At 38.2% G+C, this 21,010-nt stretch overlaps 1 protein-coding gene across 3 annotated transcripts in view; it reads right to left on the reverse strand.

The window, feature by feature from the left end:
* The window catches only part of SPOPL (speckle type BTB/POZ protein like), a 60,606-nt gene extending 42,754 nt beyond the window's left edge, over nt 1–17,852 (reverse strand). For 2 of the 3 annotated variants that reach the window (XM_070046006.1, XM_030883040.2), the window contains exon 1: nt 17,715–17,852. The gene's annotated coding sequence lies outside the window, so the exon portion shown is untranslated. The remainder of the gene's footprint in view (nt 1–17,714) is intronic. The other variant, XM_060302481.1, reaches the window with a different exon arrangement.
* Nucleotides 17,853–21,010: the final 3,158 nt, after the last annotated feature.

The following is a 21,010-nucleotide window of genomic DNA, read 5'->3' on the forward strand; positions in this document are numbered from 1 at the left end:
CACTGAAATGTACACGTAAGAAAAGATGTGTATATGAAACAATGCAAGTTTAAAAAAAAAGTTTTTTTAGGTTTTATAACCCTTGAACAAGTTACTTTCCCTTTTTGGCCCTTAGATTTCTCAACTTCAGAAAGGGAATAATTTCTCATACAGAAAGAATATAATGAGTGTTACAGGAGATAAGGTCTATAAAGTACTTAGTTTCTGCACAGTTAGTTGCCAGTTCTGGATCCACTTAACATTAACCCTAGTCATTTTTCAGATTTATTTGAGTCCTAAAACATTCCTCCAAAATAAAACCTACATTCTCTCCCTCTCCCTTCTCCTACTCTTCCCCTCATCTCTTTTATTTTAGAAAAATATGAGTAAACATTTGATTAAAGCTTTTGCCTCCTTAGTTTTTTTTTTTTAACAAGTCATAATACAGTCTTTTGCCTTCATATTTCTCTTCCTTCTCATTTAATTATAGTCAAACAAGTGAGAATTCCCTGGGGGTCTAGTGATTAAGACTCCGCGCTTTCACTGCCAAGGGCCTGGGTTCGGATCCCTGGTCAGGGAACTAAGATCCCGCAAACCACCCGGTGCTGCCAAAAACAAAACAAAACAAAGTAACAATTCCTGTTACTAGTTTTCAATTTAAAAGTGTCTAAGCAATGTTCTTTGTTCTAGAATTCCAGGACACTGGAACAACTTCACATTCATCTAGCATTTACTGAGCAAACATTTATTAAGAACCTAAATCGGTCAGGCACTGGAGAAACAAAGATAAGGTCAGAGAGGCAAATACCTAACTAAAGCAGATCAAATAGAACTGCTAAAATCATATCCTTTTCTTACACCTGTGAAGGATCTATTGGGTTGGCCAAAAAATTCCTTTGGTTTTTAAGTAAAAATAAAAGACACATTTTTCATTTTCACTAAGAACTTTACTGAACTTAACGTATTCACCATTTTGTTCCACTACTTTCTGCCATTTTTCAGGCAACTTCGTAATTCCATATTCGCAAAACTTTTTATCTTTTTGAGCAAAGAACTGTTCCAGGTGCCTTTTGCAGTCTTCCAGGGAATTGAGATTTTTTCCATCAAGAGGATTTTGTAAAGACCGAAATAAATGGAAATCCGAAGGTGCAATGTCTGGTGAATACGGTGGATGATCAGAACTTCCCAGTGAAGTTGAACCAGTTTTTGCCTGGTCATCAAAGAAACGTGCGGTCTTGTGTTACCCTGATGGAAGATTATGTGTTTTCTGTTGACTAATTCCGGACACTTTTCGTTGAGTGATGCTTTCAGTTGGTCTAATTGGGATTCAGTGGAAATTACTACCTAGGATAGCTTGACCAACTACGAAAATAAACTTGAATATATTATGTTAATAACAGAACTTGTTGGAATTAATCATTTAGTTTTCTGGAAGGAGCTCATAATAGAGGACTCCCTTCCAATCCCCCCATATACACAACGTCATCTTCTTTGGATAAAGACCGGCCTTTGGTGTGGTTGGTGGTGGTTCATTTCACTTGCCCCACCACCGTTCCACATTATTGTACAGTATCCACTTTTCATTGCCTGTCACAATTTGTTTTAAAAACGGAACATTTTTGTTACGTTTAAATAAAGAACTGAATGCGGAAATATGGCCAAGAAGGTTTTTTTTCACTTATGTGGAACCCAAACATTAAAGCAATTCACATATCCAAGTTGGTGCCAATAATTTTCAATGCTTGATTTGGACATTTTGAGTATGTCAGCTACCTCCCATGGTATAATGTTGATTGTTCTCAATTAATGTCTCAATTTGATCGTTATCAACTTCAACTGGTCTACCCAACCACGGAACATCGTCTGCAAGAAATCTCCAGCATGGAACTTCGCAAACCACTTCTGACACGTTTGATCAGTCATGGCACCTTTTCCATACACTGCACAAATCTTTTTTTTCCGTTTCAGTTGTGTTTTTACCTTTCTTGAAATAATAAAGCATACTATGCTGAAAATGTTGTTTTTCTTCCACCTTCAATATTAAAATGGCTACACAAAAATTCACCAATTTGATAAGTTTTTTTTAATGCACGCTGATATGACAGCTGTCACAATACAATCTACAAAATTTGTTTCGAATGAAGTTAAAGACACCTAAGCATCACTAGAGTCATCTTATGGAAAAAACCAAATGAACTTTTTGGCGAACCCCATAGTAAAAGGAGTTGGAGGTAGTTAAAGAGTTCTGCTGACTCACCACTGTTGCTTCCAGACTACTTTTGCAACCTAACAAAACTGTATGGCAACTGCATGAGTCCATTCTTACAAAATTCTCTTACATTCTTCTCTCTTGCAATCACCTACTCACCTCTCTGAGTTAGACTCCTTTATGGAGGACTTCAACCACTGTCTCCATTGTCTTCTTTACTATTCCTGCCACCACCCTGGATGACTGCACTCCAGTGGACTTCTTCCCTACCAGCATCAAAGTTCTTTTACCTTCCTGAATGATCTCACCCACTTAAAATTTTAGCAATCTTTTTCAGAGATTCTGACTTGGAACTTACTACCTAGGATAGCTTGATCAACCATGGAAATAAACTTGAATATATCATTTTAATAACAGAACTTATTCCTATTCTGTCATCAATTTAATCCCCCAACATCTCTTATTACCAACACTTCACTGAGTCCATACCACTCTTCTTAAGTCATTACCCCCTTATGGCTTCCCTTCCTTCCTTATCAAACTCAAAACCCACAGTGGATCACTTCAAAAACTCTCTAGTAAGCACGCTTAACATTTCACTCCTTTGTTCTTTTATCACAACAATTCTGTAAACCCTCCATTCTGTATCAGTCTAACCACCCACTGTACGCTGTTATTTGGGTTGCTGAGCAATGGTGTAGAAAATCTTTAAAAAGAGCAGAACAGCTTCTGAAGTGTAGACTTTCATTAAATATGTACTTCTGTTTTTAACTAATTGATTTCAAGAGGATTTGTTGCAAAATAAGAGTCTTACCAAATGATGAAATAATTAAACTAGAAATTCAGCTCCTTAGTTATACTAGACTCATTTTCAGTGCTCAACATACACAGTGGTGAATGGCTACCATAATGGAAAGTGGGAATCGTAGAACATTTCTATCATTACACAAAGCTTTACTAAACAGTGCTGCTCACTCATTCTATGGCAGAACTGCTCAACCACTATTTCAGCTTACATAACCTACAATTTCTCACTGACACCACTTATTGCTATCCTTGTGACTTCATGAATCTTGCAAGCTGCATGAACGTGGAACAGGCTGGTACCCAAAGCAGTCAATGAAGGCGAAGGCATCAAATCTCTTACTGTCACCTGAGACCAAGAGGAGTTAGTTACCCCCTAATCATTTATGTCCCAGCCCACTTCTAATCATGGAGATCCTCACCTTGATACTGTCACTGGTTACACTGTATCGGAGATGGGTTAGGGAAAGAGAGGTGTACTTAAGATTCCTTTCAGATTTTACCACCTGTTAAAGGCAGAACTCATTATTACACATGTCTCTCACCTATCACTAGACTAGACCATGGCAGCAGCTGGAAATAAAAATTCTACCAAACCCACTAAGGCTTATTTTAATGCAACTATTAATAATAGTATTTCAGTAAAAATTAAACAATCATTACAAATGTTAAATTGGACAAGATGCTGGGACAAAAGACATAAACTAGTACTATCCTAGACAAAAGCAGGAAAAACCACCATCCTTGAAAAAGATAAGAGGAACTACCACTTTGGGGAACTCTAAATCATAAAATCTAGGGGAAAGAAATGGGCAAAACAGCATGCCTTAGGATACAGGGTTGTAGGGATCTATATGTCTCTATCATTACACCCTGCATGTCTACAACCATTAAAATGGCTTACTCCTCCTTAAGGAATCAAACTTTCTTAAAGAAAAACATTTCATATAGTTACTTAGTTTACAGGGGAAGAAAAGAGGAAAAAAAAGGAAAGAAAGAGAGAAGTTGAAAGAGAAAGAAATGAAGCAAAATGATCCATGAAAAGCATTGTGTTAGGACACCCTGGATTTTAATCCAGTCTTTTCTGAAATAATGTAACAAATGGTCAAGCTAGACTAAATCAAAGGAGGCTATTGCCATCCACCTACCAGCCCTGCCTCTCAAGGAAATGCTTTGCAAAAAAATAAACTGAGTTGTTCTTATACCTCAAGAGAACACTTTAAGTACATGAATGCCATCTCAGTTCTTCCGATGATGAGCTAATAATTCCAAGATTCTTATGAATAGCAATAATCAGTAACTACTTATGAATATGTAGAGCACAAGTATTTATCAAACAGCTGTGCTACCCACGAACAGTACTTTGCAGCAGTAAGAAATAAAGTCAGATATTAAAATATTAGCTCTAAAAAGGCATAAGACAACGTTAAAAAGGGAAAACTATGAGCTTATCTGCAGTTATGAGTCTGTATGTGTGACTTAACAGAAGAAATCAACAACTAATTATGATTCACAAAAGGTACAGGAATGGTGCATCCCTACATATGATTCTAACATGATCTACTTGACTGGGGAATGAGAAGAGACTAATCACAATCCTAACCCTGAAAAAGATACACAGGCAAAAGTATTTTTCACATCCTTGGTATTCACTACACAATTGGATAATTTTAAAAAAAAATTAGTAGCAACACTGCCTTCTGTGACACAAGAAAAACTCCATAAATAACAAGAAATTAAGTCTAAAACAATACGTAGCATGCTGTGGGCATTTGGTAAAATTTGCTCAACTTTCAAGTTCTGAAAACTGAGTCAACTCTGCTGGGTAGACAGCACTTCCCTTATTTAAGGGGTAGCAAAACCTCACAAAATAATGAATGAACATAACCTACAATCTGGGTAGATAATCAAATAAGAGCAAGAGCATCCCAGTATTGCATAATTAGAGCTTTGGGGAAATGTTGCAGACTCACTCAATAAAAGGGCCTACAAAACTTTTCACCAGCTTGCAAAATCTTAAAACCTGTCCCATGTTTAGCAATAGTTAGGCAGAAATGCACCATTTGTAAGAAAGTCAGTAAACTATACAGTGAAGTTGTAATTTTCATGACAGTCTCATTTTCCTTAAATTATACTTACATTTGTTTTATATTCTGCATCTTATCAACTGACAAGGCAACCAGAATCATTTGATGGGTTTTATGAAAATATACACGTCTCTATTCCACTTTCCCTTGGTGTGCACATGGGAGGGGTACGTGGGTATGAGTGAAGAAAGGAATCGTGTATATTTTGAAAAACTAGCCATACCACTTTACACCCACCAGAATAGCTAAATAAATGAAACAATATCAAGCAAACGTTGCAGAGTATGTGGGACAAATAAAACTCTCATTCACTACTGAAAAGACACTTTGGAAAACACTGAGTAATGTATACTAAAACTGAACAAAAGCACACACGGTCCAAAAAGTTCTACTACAGCAAGATGTGCAGATGTGCAGCAAAAGATATGTATTGATAAAAGAATATTCTATAAGGGGCACTATTCATTGTGACTCAAAACTGGAAACAACCTATATGTTCATCAACAATAAAATGGATAAATTACGGTACATATACATAGTCACACAATGGGATGGAATACAATAGAATGAGAATGAAGAAGCTACCACTACACACTACATGGATGGATCACATAAAAACTGATGTAAGAAGCCATAAACAAGGGTGTTGATGCTGTACGATGTTACATGCTTGTCTCTGAATGTATGTTATACTCCATAAAAGTTTATGTAAAATAAAAAAGCAAATAAATATTCAATAAATGAGCAACCTTGATGCCTAAATGTTTATAATACAATCCTATTCCCAGTGTCATGTTCCCTCCACCCTAAAATTGGGACAGAACACTTTTAAAAATCTTCCCTCATGCTAATCTAATACATTTTTATATTAAAACAAAGGCGGCTATATTAGGGTAACAGAATGCAAGAGTCATATCCTTTTTAGGAGAGAAAACACTAATCTGAAAAGAATTTTAACACCAAAGCTCTCCCTCTCCACATTATCTTCACCACCCTTCCATCTACCAAGAGTTCACTCTTCTCTGCCATTTATTTAGTGGAAATATTTTTAAAGTAATGAACACCCTAGAAAGGTAGTTATGAGGACTGAAACAAAAAGAGCAGATATATGAAGTCTTCAGCACTGTGCCTAAGCACTCAATGACTAAACAGTATTAAAAAATCCCAAATAGTGACTCTAACAGGTCAAGGGCTATTTCCAATTCATCACTGTAAACACAGAACCCAGCATTTAACAGTTGGTCAATTAATGGAGTAAATAAATGATATGAGCTCAAAACAAAAAGAATAAAATAAAAACAAGGCAAAAGTGGGAAAACGGGAAATATCAAGAAGTTCAAAGGAAGGCCTTATTTTTATATCAGGGTAAATGACAAGATTTTAAATCTCAAATGAAGCAACAGAATCAGGTACATATTAAAACCATTAAAATAAATAAAAACTGCCTCAGTATTACTTTTCCTCCATATACTTCAAAATGAAGAAGTCAGATGTCTTAACTAAAATTTAAACATGGTTCTTTAATACTGAAATCCTTTAAAAATATTTCTGAATGAATTTCCTATGAGTTTGACAGGAATCATAAGTATATAACAGGTTATTTTTAAGTCATCTATCATAGCACATCAATATTCTGACTAAATATGTCATAACAGAAATGAAAGGAAAGCGAATTTCAGTTGAACCTTTATACAGTGGTATTATTTTTATGAATTTAGATATCGAAATCATCAAGACTGCAATCTTACATTAGACTTAAAAGACAAATTAATAAGATACTTTAATCTCCATCGTGTGCACAAAACACCAATGAACCATTAGATAAGGTTCTAATGGTTCCCTTTTTCCCTTCCTTTTAAGAACACTGTCTACTTATTTATCTTAGATCAGAAATAGCATCACTGTTTTAATTAAACGACATTTACACAAAGCAACTTATGTGGAAAGCACTATTCTAAATGTAAATATAACTCATTTGGTTCTTGTAACAACTCTTGCAAGGGAAGTAGTTATCCTTTCCATTTTACAGATGAGAACACTGAGGCAGAGATGCTAAGTAACTTACCTAAAGTCACAAAGCTACTAAAAAGCAGACTGGATGCACTCTATTAACCTCTGTGCTATACTGCCCAGAGATCTCTGAAGTTAAGCAAAACTAAATTTATCCTGACTTCACCTGACGCTGGGAGGTTAGCTATTTTGAAGACCTTGCGTGATAACCATAAAATGAAGCAGCACTAATGGCACGGTTAATAAATTCTAGGATACCCATATTTTTTTCATATTTTAACATATCTAAAATTGATGGCATTTTACAATTTTAACTGACAGTGCTGTCTCTCTGTGGCGTACATAAAGCAGTGGTGCATCTGGTAATTGCAGGTAAGTACGATTCAAAAACTTATGGTATGACCCTCATGGGTTAGTGATAAGAAGTAAATGAGATAAAATATCTAAAGTACTTGACAACTCTGGTACAAATGCTTTAAAAAAGGGCATTTTTCCCCTTTAAACCAAAATGATCTATGAGGATATTCCATTTACACTGTAGTAAGTTGTCAGTTTCTCAGGCCCATGTTCAACTAAACCTGGTTATATTCTACTAGGGAAAAATAACTGGTTTCATTATACAATTTGATGAACAAATAAAGGACTTTGGCTGGGGAGAAGGCAGGCAGACAAAACAACAGTGAAAATGAGACACCTGAGAAAATAAAAATTATCAACAGTAAAGCATAACTCAAGATACCTCCCAAGTACCACTTGATTCAAGCCAGTTCTCAAATGCCACTGATAAAATGCTGACATGAAAAAGTATCTTCACTTTTTAAAAAATACACTTTGAATGCAAATAACTAAATATGCTTGGTGTGTGCCCATGCCCTACTTGAGCTTTTCTAACAAAACTGGACATATTGAACTTAACCACAATGTTAAATAACTGGTTAACAAAGGTTTAAACTGATACTAAGAGTGACCACCAAAAAATTTTAATTAAATAAAATTCAATTCATTTAAATATTCCTGTGTCAATACTTGCCTTGGTAATTTCAGGATGACTTAATTAATATTCAATATTTTGGGGGGGGTTGCCTTTGTCTTATTGGATGAAAACTACCTTTCAGGGTAATTTCCCACTAAAACACCAAAAATTGCATCCAAATTACAACAACAAAAAACCACCTTGAGCACGCTTTACCTTAAAAATCACTTAATTTTGATGGGGCAAAAGGGAGGGGATTAAAATGCATTTTCACAAGGAAAAACTGAAATTTGCTTAGAAAACATACCCAAACAGGAAACACAGTATCTTCTTTTAACATATCTCAAATAAGATTTTAAAAGCCTCATACTACATTTCAGTTACACTACAACCTTTGAGACTTTGCATTACCTAATATCAGAGTGAAACCTCTTTCTTTTGTATTTGTTACTCCTAAGTATTTTTATTACTATATTACTTTCCCTTCAAGTGTATAAACAACATACCCCAACCAAAGTCTGAGGTAATGCAATTTTATATTTGTAGGTCAAATTTTTTAAAAACTGCTATTTTTTATGTATGTAAAGTGCTGTTTCACAGAGTTATATAATTCAGAATTTAATGCTAATAATTATTCTGTCCTTTAGAACATGTAGGCAAGTCTGAAGAATATCAGAAGAATTCTACTTATGCATATAAACAAAAGGCCTGGGAAAGTATACCTATAAGAACCATAATATATGAAAAATATATAGTTGTCGTACAAGAATTTATTAAGATTTTTAAAAAAACCAGGGAGAAGACAAGAGTAAAAGCCAGTAGGAACTAATAAAAATAAAATTTTTAAGTTACAACTTTCTTAATATAAAATATAAGGAAGACTGCCTTAGCAGATCAGAATAACACAATGATGTTTCTACAAAAATTCAAGAAGGTATTTCAGAAGCAAAAATTTTGATTGACCCTATCTTCCTGTTATTTTAAAACAGATGTCTTATAGAACCTTTATTTACTGTGTTTTTAAAATCCATTTTAACATCATTTACCCTTCTAATACACTATTTTCTTGTCAATTAAGGTTTTGCCAACTACAGTATTCTTCATAAAGTAATTCCTGAAGATGAACTGTGTTCTACTATGATGTAAGACTTAAGTCTAGGGACATTTAGACAACTACCTAAAATAGCATTTAAGGTATCAGGGGAGTGTTATTATACCACTGAGCCCAAAACACCATCATTGACCATATAACTGATGTTTAGCAGTAAATTCTTAGCAATCCTTACCAAGGCTTTAATTTTAATTTGCTAAATCTGAGAAAAAGTTGTATGTATAAAATTTCTCCCATTCAGAAAAAAAAATCATTAAAGCATAACCGAAATATTTACATTCTACTATTACTTAATTATTCCATAAGTATAGATATAATAAATTATAAAGCTAACCAACAAAAACAAAACACCACCTTTGACAATAACAAACAAAATCTTTAAATCTTTTTTGGTTTTTTTTTTTACATCTTTATTGGAGTATAATTGCTTTACAATGGTGTGTTAGTTTCTGCTTTATAACAAAGTGAATCAGTTATACATATACATATGTTCCCATATCGCTTCCCTCTTGCATCTTCCTCCCTCCCACCCTCCGTATCCCACCCCTCTAGATGATCGCAAAGCACTGAGCTGATCTCCCTGTGCTATGCGGCTGCTTCCCACTAGTTATCTATTTTATGTTTGGTAGTGTATATATGTCCATGCCACTCTCTCGCTTTGTCACAGCTTACCTTTCCCCCTCCACATATACTCAAGCCCATTCTCTAGTAGGTCTGTGTTTTTATTCCTGTCTTACCCCTAGGTTCTTCATGACATTTTTTTTTCTTAAATTCCATATATGTGTTAGCATACAGTATTTGTCTTTCTCTTTCTGACTTACTTCACTCTGTATGACAGACTCTAGGTCCATCCACCTCATTACAAATAGCTCAATTTCGTTTCTTTTTATGGCTGAGTAATATTCAATTGTATATATGTGCCACATCTTCTTTATCCATTCATCCGATGATGGACACTTAGGTTGTTTGCATCTCCGGGCTATTGTAAATAGAGCTGCAATGAACATTTTGGTACATGACTCTTTTTGAATTATGGTTTTCTCAGGGTATATGCCCCGTAGTATTCCCACCAGCAGTGCAAGAGGGTTCCCTTTTCTCCACACCCTCTCCAGCATTTATTGTTCCTAGATTTTTTGATGATGGCCATTCTGACTGGTGTGAGATGATATCTCATTGTAGTTTTGATTTGCATTTCTCTAATGATTAATGATGTTGAGCATTCTTTCATGTGTTTGTTGGCAATCTGTATATCTCCTTTGGAGAAATGTCTATTTAGGTCTTCTGCCCATTATTGGATTGGGTTGTTTGTTTTTTTGTTATTGAGCTGCAAGAGCTGCTTATAAATTTTGGAGATTAATCCTTTTTCAGTTCCTTCATTTGCAAATATTTTCTCCCATTCTGAGGGTTGTCTTTTGGTCTTGTTTATGGTTTCCTTTGCTGTGCAAAAGCTTTGAAGTTTCATTAGGTCCCATTTGTTTATTTTTGTTTTTATTTCCATTTCTCTAGGAGGTGGGTCAAAAAGAGTTTTGCTGTGATTTATGTCATAGAGTGTTCTGCCTATGTTTTCCTCTAAGAGTTTGATAGTTTCTGGCCTTACATTTAGGTCTTTAATCCATTTTGAGCTTATTTTTGTGTACGGTGTTAGGGAGTGATCTAATCTCATACTTATACATGTACCTGTCCAGTTTTCCTAGCACCATTTATTGAAGAGGCTGTCCTTTCTCCACTGTACATTCCTGCCTCCTTTATCAAAGATAAGGTGACCATATGTGCATGGGTTTATCTCTGGGCTTTCTATCCTGTTCCATTGATCTATCTTTCTGTTTTTGTGCCAGTACCATACTGTCTTGATTAGTGTAGCTTTGTAGTACAGTCTGAAGTCAGGGAGCCTGATTCCTCCAGCTCCATTTTTCGTTCTCAAGATTGCTTTGGCTATTCAGGGTCTTTTGTGTTTCCATACAAATTGTAAAATTTTTTGTTCTAGTTCAGTGAAAAATGCCAGTGGTAGTTTGATAGGGATTGCATTGAATCTGTAGATTGCTCTGGGTAGTAGAGTCATTTTCACAATGTTGATTCTTCCAATCCAAGACATGGTATATCTCGCCATCTATTTGTATCATCTTTAATTTCTTTCATCAGTGTCTTATAATTTTCTGCATACAGGTCTATTGTCTCCTTAGGTAGGTTTATTCCTAGATATTTTATTCTTTTTGTTGCAGTGGTAAATGGGAGTGTTTTCTTGATTTCACTTTCAGATTTTTCATCATTAGTGTATAGGAATGCCAGACATTTCTGTGCATTAATTTTGTATCCTGCTACTTTACCAAATTCATTGATTAGCTCTAGTAGTTTTCTGGTAGCATCTTTAGGATTCTCTATGTATAGTATCATGTCATCTGCAAACAGTGACAGCTTTACTTCTTCTTTTCTGATTTGGATCCCTTTTATTTCCTTTTTTTCTCTGATTGCTGTGGCTAAAACTTCCAAAACTATGCTGATTAAGAGTGGTGAGAGTGGGAAACCTTGTCTTGTTCCTGATCTTAGTGGAAATGCTTTCACTTTTTCACCACTGAGGACGATGTTGGCCGTGGGTTTGTCATATATGGCCTTTATTATGTTGAGAAAAGTTCCCTCTATGCCTACTTTCTGAACGGTTTTTATCATAAATGGGTGTTGAATTTTGTCGAAAGCTTTCTCTGCATCTATTGAGATGATCATATGGTTTTTCTCTTTCAATTTGTTAATATGGTGTATCACGTTGATTGATTTGTATATATTGAAGAATCTTTGCGTTCCTGGAATAAACCCCACTTGATCATGGTGTATGATCCGTTTAATGTGCTGTTGTATTCTGTTTGCTAGTATGTTGTTGAGGATTTTTGCATCTATGTTCATCAGTGATATTGGCTTGTAGTTTTCTTTCTTTGTGACATCCTTGTCTGGTTTTGGTATCAGGGTGATGGTGGCCTCGTAGAATGAGTTTGGGAGTGTTCCTCCCTCTGCTATATTTTGGAAGAGTTTGAGAAGGACAGGTGTTAGCTCTTCTCTAAATGTTTGATAGAATTCGCCTGTGAAGGCCATCTGGTCCTGGGCTTTTGTTTGTTGGAAGATTTTTAATCACAGTTTCAATTTCAGTGCTTGTGATTGGTCTGTTCATATTTTCTATTTCTTCCTGATTCAGTCTTGGCAAGTTGTGCATTTCTAAGAATTTGTCATTTCTTCCAGGTTGTCCATTTTATTGGCATTAAGTTGCTTGTAGTAATCTCTCATGATCTTTTGTATTTCTGCAGTGTCAGTTGTTACTTCTCCTTTTTCATTTCTAATTCTATTGGAAAATCTTTAAATCTTGAAGACACTCTGAAGATAACTCCATGTTTGGTGACTAAATGGGTAGTGATGACATTAAGCAAAACAGCAAACTTGCATGCTTTCAAATTAAACTCCTCTACCATTGCATTGCCCTTTCCATCTCTCCACTTGTCCTTCAGAAACACTCTGCCCAACACTCTACTTTCCTTAGAAAGCCTTCCTTAAGGTTCCTTTTCTGTGCTTACAAGGCAACCTGAATAAACTGCTATGACAGCACTAATCACACTGAACAATATTTAATTGTCCATTGCCCCTAGACTCTGAGGTCTAATTGCATTCCTAAAAGTCTAATAGTTACTGCCTAATATACAGTACTTAAAAAACATATTCTATTTGAGTAGGTTCTGAATGAACAAGTTGTAGAGTCTGAGATGCTTATAGAACACCCAGATGGTGATAAATAGAAACATGGGTCTGAGCTCAGGAAGGAAGACATGGTTCATGTTACAGATAAAATTCTACCCTAAATTTAGAATTGTGGCTTTGGCAGATTAAAACAAAAATCATCTAATAGTTTATGGATGGACTGACGACTGAGACATAAAATTTTCTCCCTGTCACTAAATGCAATGTGTACTCTTTAGTTCCCAACTTAATTGATTTCTCAGCTTCAATCAACATAGCAGATTAGCCACACCCTCCTTTTTTGGTCTATTGCCTTGACTTCAGTGACGCTAAGGAAATTTTCCTCCAACCTCTGGCTATATCTTCTCAGTCTCCTTTGCTCCATTTCTTTTCCTCAACGTTAAATGTTGAAGAATCATAGGGGACCACGTCCCTTTATCTTCTCTCTCTATACTCTCTCCTTAGGCAATCTCATCCCCCACCTTCCATACTGAAACATCCATTATCAGCTATGTACTGATTATTCCCAACTGAATTATGATCAATACTCCCCCGTTTCCATAAACTAACAAAAAACTGCTCCTCCCCCAATATTCCCCCAGGTTAAGCACAAGAACCACTAACCCTGGAAATCAGCCTTCTCCTCTCCGTAGACCCTCAAATCAAATCCATCACCAAATCCTAAACTTTACTTCCCAAATATTTGTCAAATCCAGCTGCTTTATCTCTATCACCACCAGTCTGGACCGAGATTCTATCATCTCTTGCCTAAATGACTATAATAGGTGAATTCAATTCTGCTCAAAGTGTGAGCTGTGGACCAATACTGACCCATGAACTACTGTTACTGGCGTGAGACAAGGTAAATACAGAAACTGAGAGGCAGCATTTAGAAATTTTTATAGCAATTTGACAGACACTGCCACAACATCCATTTTACTGTGTATTACTAAAGTACCAGCACAAACTAGAAAGTAAAACAAAACAAAACATGTCCTTCACCACAGATAAGTTTGAGGAGCCCTGGCCTAACTCGTCTCCCTGCTTTTACACTTGCCTCTCCAATCTGTCCTCCACAGAGCAGCCAAGTGATGTTTTTAAAGCAAAAATTTAAGTAACTTACTCAGCTGTTTAACATTGTCCAGTGGCTTCCCACTGCTCTTAGGATTAAGTACAAAGAGCTTAGCAATAATTGACCACTGTGATCTGCTCCTGTCTCATTTCATATCACCCAGCCTTATGTGCTAAGGTCCAGTCTCCACAGGACTTTTCAGTCCTAGAAAGCTGAAATCGCCAGCATTGCTTGGGTAACTCCAGTTCATCCTTCAGACTTCGGCCTGAAAGTCATTTCTTCAGACAAACGTTCTCTGATACATTAGTGAGCTTTTGTTGTTTACAATAATTTTCTTTTGTGGAAGTTATCGTAACTGTAATTATTATTTTTGTAATAATTTGCTTAGTTTCTCTATTCCCCAACAGAGTTTTGCCATCATGAATACAGGTACACTCTTTCCATAACGTGTGTCACCACAGCTTAGCAAGTGCCTGGCACAGATCAGATGTTCAATAAACTTTTGCTAAGTGAATAAACCTAAGTCAGGAAACAAAATGGTGACCAGGACCACCGAAATGCAAATGCCTGCGATATCTAGTCATATATAAGACTTGGGATACATCTGTATACCAGGTGCTTTACAAAGTTAAATCTTCTTTACTCCCCTAAACAACCTAAAAGACAGGGGAATCTCATTGTTGAGATTTAAAAAAAAAAAACGATTTTTCAGAAAGGTGAAGAATCTTGTCTAAAGTAACCAACAAAAAATTGGAAGGTTGGAAGGTCTGAGAGGCAACGAAGGGTAGCAGTCTCTACAACCATATTGTCTGGCTCCATTGCTTACTTAGCTGTGTGATTTTGTGGAAGTAATCTGATTCTCAGGTTCCTCATTTGTGAAATGGAGATATAATAAAGCCTTCTTCAATGGATTGTTGAGAGGTTAAACAAGGTAATATATATAAATCATTTGAAAGAGTGGCTGGCATAGTGCTTTATAAGTATTAGCGGTTGTAAGTGTTTTTAACATTATCAGTGCTCTTATAAGATAATTTTATCTTCTTACTTGCTTATTGTCTGCCAGTGCCACACTGATATAAATTACAAAAAAAGCACAGTCTGTGCTATTATTCTCTGGTGGAGCTTTTCTCAAAGACTTAAACCCTACAGAAACTGAGTTAAGTAACTATTTCCTCAGTTCTCTCTCTCAAGAATGGGACATACGACCATTTTAGGTGCACAGGAGAGTAGTTATTACATACCTTGGATACTTTAGAACATTAGGGCTTAATATTTACTGGAACCCCAGTTGGGAAGGGCTGCTCTTGTGTATGCCCAATGCCTGGCATGAAGTAGGTGCTCATTAAATATTTTTGGAAAGAATGAATATTTACAAAACCAAAGGAATAGTGCTCAGCACAGAGCAGATACTAATTATCAATTCTATTCCACCCCTTCAAAGTTTCTACAAACTTTAAAAGTATGATTCTATGGGAGTCATTTTTATTGAACTGGGGCAGTCTGCATTATTCAAAGCCAAATGCAGAATACAGACAGTAGGAAAGCCAAGGAATAGAAACCAATGTTGGCAAGAACTATGAAAATAGTAAGAGGTGAAAGATAAGTAGAACTCGAATATGCAGGGGAAAGAGCAAAGGTTATTCTAGGCCAGGGAATAGCATAAGCAAAGGCAGTGTTACCCAAAGTTTAATGAACATTCCATTGGTGACACACAAAAAATATTTTAAGCTATACACAGGCAAACAACTTTACTTTGATAGTTCCATATGCACACATTTTTATGTGTAATTGGGACAGCAAATTGTGATTTCAAACTTTTACTACTTACAACAACATTGAGTTAACAGTACCTATTCAGATTTTTTTTTGTGAGGTGTTTAAAAAATGTATCAAAAGAATAATAACGCACAGGAGGTAAGCAAATATGACAGAAATTGTCAGGGTTTTAAAGAGTAAACTTTTGGACACATCATGGCATGGTCATGTGAATAAAACATAACATGTTAGTAAGAGAAAAGCCACCAGTCTTTGGAATGAAGCCAAAGCTCTATCCTGAGTAGCAATTCAACATAAAGGACAGGTAGGTGTGAAGTATCCAACCAGGTTTGAGTATTTAATTGTAGTACTAAAATTCTCATTGGCAAAAATCCTCATTTTTCCCTATGATAAATCTGCTACATAATTCAACTTCAGTTATTCCCAAAACAAAGATAAAAATTTCCAAACAGGTACCTGAAAATGGGACTGCATGTAGCCTGGTAACTCACCTGAAAATAGGGAGCTAAAACTGTACTTTTCACACCAGAAGGAACTAATTTATAGAGTAACAAAATATGAATCATAGCTACCTCAAAAGAGGTGTTAAATAAAAAAGAGCAAAAAGACAGTTTTCCATTCCCCCTTCCTCTCTCAAAATTATCCTACCAATAGCCAAACCAAGTCAAGCTAAGAGATGATGATAAAGAACATTTATTGAACTCTTACCAGGCACTGTTGTATTTTACCTGCATTAAGTTATGCAATTATCACCACCATCTTATGAAGTACATCACTAACCCTATTCTACAGCTGTAAGAATACTGAGATTAAATAACTTGCCCAAGGCCAGACCTGGTAGACAGAAAGGCAGGGATTTAGATCCTGGCAGTTCAGTTACAGAGTCTGAGCTCTTAACCACTAGGCACCATTTCTCTCAAGAATAATAGAAGGATAATTTGAAATATTCCACCTTTCCCATTATGGCAGGAGAAATGTAATTTTCCAAGGTATGAACCTTTTATTACTTAAGTTCCCAGTCTAAGAAACAGGAGGTTCAGCTATATGGAAAAACTGGGAAGATGAGTACTACAATAAAACAACCTAGGCCCAGGAGTATTCAAATACAGACAAATCATCAGAAGCCTCAAAAGTATGGCTGAATGGCACTATTCACAGAGAAAGATGCCAAAAGTTGGGCTAAGCAGAAGGTGAATCCTATTTCTACTGGATCTACTGCTTTGAGAGAGGAAATCCCACCCATCTCCTCCCATTTCTGTGATTTAGTACACAAATGCATCAATGCAAGAAGAACTGTAAGGGGAAAGGGCAGCAGAAGGGAGCAGAAAGGGGTAAGTCAGGACTTGGACCCTGAACTGCAGAGTGAGCTTGATGTACCTGGGGAGAGAGAACGGATGAGAGGGCAATGTGTGCCTGGAGGTAGGCAGGTTGAGGGCATGACCACTGGGGTGAAGGCACCGAGTGGCCTGGCTGGAGAGCTGAGAATTCACCCTAAAATGGGCTAGTGGGGACTGTTTCAGGCGTATACGTTTGGGATAAGGAGGGATGGACGTGAACGCGGGGGTGGCCTGCAGTTTCTCGCTTTGGGCAGTACTGCCAAGGGACAAGGTATCAAGGTGCGGGCGAGGAGGTCTACAGGTACAAAGGGGGGAGAATGGAAAAGAAAAAAGGCGCAAGGCTTGTGGAGGAAAGTCGGGGGGATCCTGGTAGACGGAAGCTGGGAGATCAATGGGGGAGGGGTAATTCCCAGGGGAAGTAGAGACGTGCGAGGTTAGGGAGGTCCGGGGGGCGGAGGTGGGGCTGAAGGGCGGGGGCGGAAGGCACGCCTCAGGAGCGGGGGTCCCAGACCGAGAGGGATGGGGGCGCCGAAATGGGAGAGGAGGAGGTCGCTGGGTTTCAGTGCAGGTGAGTCCCAGGAAAGAGGGGGCAGCCAGCGACCAAGGCTGCGGTCGGGACCCCGGAGGGGGAGGGGCACCTACCCGGACGTGCGGGGCTGCGGCGGGCAGCCCCGGCGGCGGCTCCTCTCCGGCTGAGGCGGCTGAGGTGATGGCGGCGAGTCCCTGTGGCGGCCGCCTCCGCCGAACCGCATCCCTCCTCCCCGGCCCGCCCTCCTTCCCTATCTCTCGCTCCTAAACTTCTTCCCCGGGATAAACAAACCCGCCGCCAGGGGCGGCCGTCTCCGGCGCTCCCGCCCCCGCGCAGGCTCCCGCCCCCCCGCCCCGGGCCCGTCTGGGCTCCGGCTTCCGAGTTGCGACTCCAGCCACCAGCCCGCGACGGCGCGTGCGCGCGGCAGCGTCTGCTCGCAAGGCCCTTCCTCCCTCCCTTCCTCCCTCCGGCGCCGGGCACTTCCGGGCCGGGCCGGATCGGATCAGACTGGGGGTTGAATGTAGCCGCCGCTGTTTGCGCGGGGCCCTGGGCTAGTAGCCCGGCGGGCTCCGCATCCCGGGCCGAGTCTCGCCTGGTGAGGACGCCTCCTCCCCCCCGCCCCTCGCCTCCTCGGCCCAGCGTCAAACTTTCCTTAACTAAAAACCCCACTGAATAGCTCCTCGTAGCTGGTCTGATTGACCACGTCGGGTGAGAGGCGACTGCCGTTTCTGTGCACGGTTTCTTTAGAGCTGTACCAGGCTAGAATGCCAAGGTACAACTTGTACCAAGCTCTTGTTGCGAGCCAAGAGCCGTATGAACTGCCCAAACAAAACAGCAGTATACAGTCTCCAAAGAGGGATAAAGATAAAGACAGCAGTGTGGTAGACAAGATGAAGTGCCACGGTGGAGCGGTTTTCGGTTGGAGATGAACCTGAAATCTCAGGCTTAGGAGGGGAGGGGTCTGCCGAGGGGCTGCTGAGGATGCTTGTGAAGCACGGAAGAGCAGGCTCCCGAGACTGGACGTTGGTGGTAAATAGGGCTATGTCTAAGCAGATGTCTTAAGAGATGAGAGGACTGCCTCACGGAGTTCAGAGAAAGGTGACCACGATACTACATTGGCAATCTTATTCACGTGTTTTAACACAGAAAAACGTGCGTGGAATACAAGCAGCTCCACCTAGATTTTCAGGAAGGAGATAGGATCCGCATAATCGAAGTTGCCTTAGGCCAAGAATTAAAAAAACAGAAGTGGAAGTGAGCATTGATGTGTTGGGGCCTGTGGGGAGAGGAAATTATTAGTGCAGAATTTCTCGTTCTCCAAACATGAACAAAAACCAGTTAATATTAGTTGCTGTACTCATTGTGGGTCTGTGTTAACTTTATGGTATGTGACAGAAAGGGTGAAAATTACATGTAATTTTTGCCCAGGCCTTTTAGCTCTGTCAACCCCTTAGCACTCATGCCCTTTCTTTTGCTAATCAACCATTGTTAGGCACTAATGAATGTAATAGGCTCAAGGAATCAAACTGCAATAAATCCTTCAAGTAGATTTCCAATTGGGAGTTAAGAAATGAGTGGTACTTGGGGACTCTTGATACTTGACTGAGTTCTAGTTGGGGAGTGGTTCAATAAACTTCCACCACAAGGATGTCAGACTGCTCGTCAAGGTATTATCAGAGTCTTTCCCCTAGGCTTGATCTCTTTGCAGTATTAGGATATATCATTCTTTTCTTGAAGTATTTGGTGACTTTATCCACTGATAATAGTAAATAGAGTAAATATGGCTTGTAAATAATGCTAACAAAAATGTGATCGTTTGGCAAAGTAAAAGATGGCTCTATGGTCAATAAACCTGGATTAAAGCTTGGTGCTATATTATCAATCCCCTAAAGAACTCCCTTTCTTGATCTGATTTCCTACTAGCTGGATACTGTTGGAAAACTAGATTATTAAAATAGGTTTTAGTTGGGAATTCCCTGGCAGTCCAGTGATTAGGACACTGCAGGGGGCGCGTGTTTGATCCCTGGTCGGGGAACTAAGATCCCGCGTGCCATGTGGCCAAAAAAAAAAAGAAAAAGAAAAAATAGGTTTTAGTTTATTGCAGCCATAAGTGACTTTTATAGATAGAGAAATAAGTAACAGCTCTATCACTGATGTAGAGCATAGTGTGCTTCCACTCATATTTGCATTGCTAAGGCATTAGCCATTATGACCATCCAACTCCTTAGATGCCAAGAAACTTTATGATACTCATTTTGGTGCTCATTTTCAGTTTTCTGTAGGAAACCATTCAGATTTCTCAATGAGTGTGGCTGACTTGGAAGTTCTACTTATTGTAGATAATAGGTCAGCAGCTAGTAAAGATCAGAAGAGCCATTTATTCTCTGACCTTAATGCATGCAGATGAGGACCAGATTTTGAATCTTCTTGACTCAGCCCTATGAGGCTCTGTCTGAGGAGCTATCCAAGCACTCCACTTTGATATTTTAGTGACTGCAGCATCTTATTCCTCTTTTCTAAATTAAACATCACAGCTCCTTCCATTTCATGGCACAATGGACTTGCCACTGCCTTGCATGCCACTACTCTGTTTTGTATTATCATTTTCCAATTCTGTCAAAACCTAAAACATACAGTGGCAAACGATGAACAAATCCATTATTATCTTCAGTTTAGAGAGCAAAAAAAGGTAATAATGTGCTTGTTAGCAAACATTGTATTCTTCATGAATCCTAAGTGGTGTGCTCTCTGAGCTTCCCTGAACATTTTGCTCATACCCCTACCCTTGTTAATGTGGTCCACCAAGCTCTTCTCTCAGTGAGCTGGCTTCCCCATGTTTTTCTAACCATTATCCCTTCCTGTCTTAAATTTTCTTCAAGGGAACCAAACTCAGGTCTTACTTCCCACAAGCTAACACTTGTGATCAGACACTTAACATTTAGTTTTTGGAATTTAGGTGGAAAGAAAAGAACAACTCATTTGTTAATTTTTCATTGTTATAAATATTAGGCCTTTTATTTGGAGGAAAACACTAAAACCCTTGTTGAATAACCTGTAAATTACCTGTAAATTACATGTAATTTCATTTTCTGTTCCCTTGTCTCCATTTCTTCTGTCTCTGGCTTTTCATCTTGCATATGAATTCCTACTTTTGTAGTACTTTTGCATTATATTATTATTCACTTTTTAAGGATCTAAAAACTTCAGAACACTAGCATTATACCTACAACTCTTGTGTAGTGATGCCTGTAGCAAAAAAAAAAAAGGGCCAGTAAACTTCATGTACTTATCACTCAAAAACCATTCTCAGAAAACTGAGAACAGGACCTGCCCAGAACTCTGAGAACAGGATCTTATGTCTTTTAAGTCTTTTAAGTCTTAACCCTTATTTTCATGTCCTCAACCACAT

Source organism: Globicephala melas, chromosome 7, assembly GCF_963455315.2.
Source record: "Globicephala melas chromosome 7, mGloMel1.2, whole genome shotgun sequence".
Lineage (NCBI taxonomy): Eukaryota > Metazoa > Chordata > Mammalia > Artiodactyla > Delphinidae > Globicephala > Globicephala melas.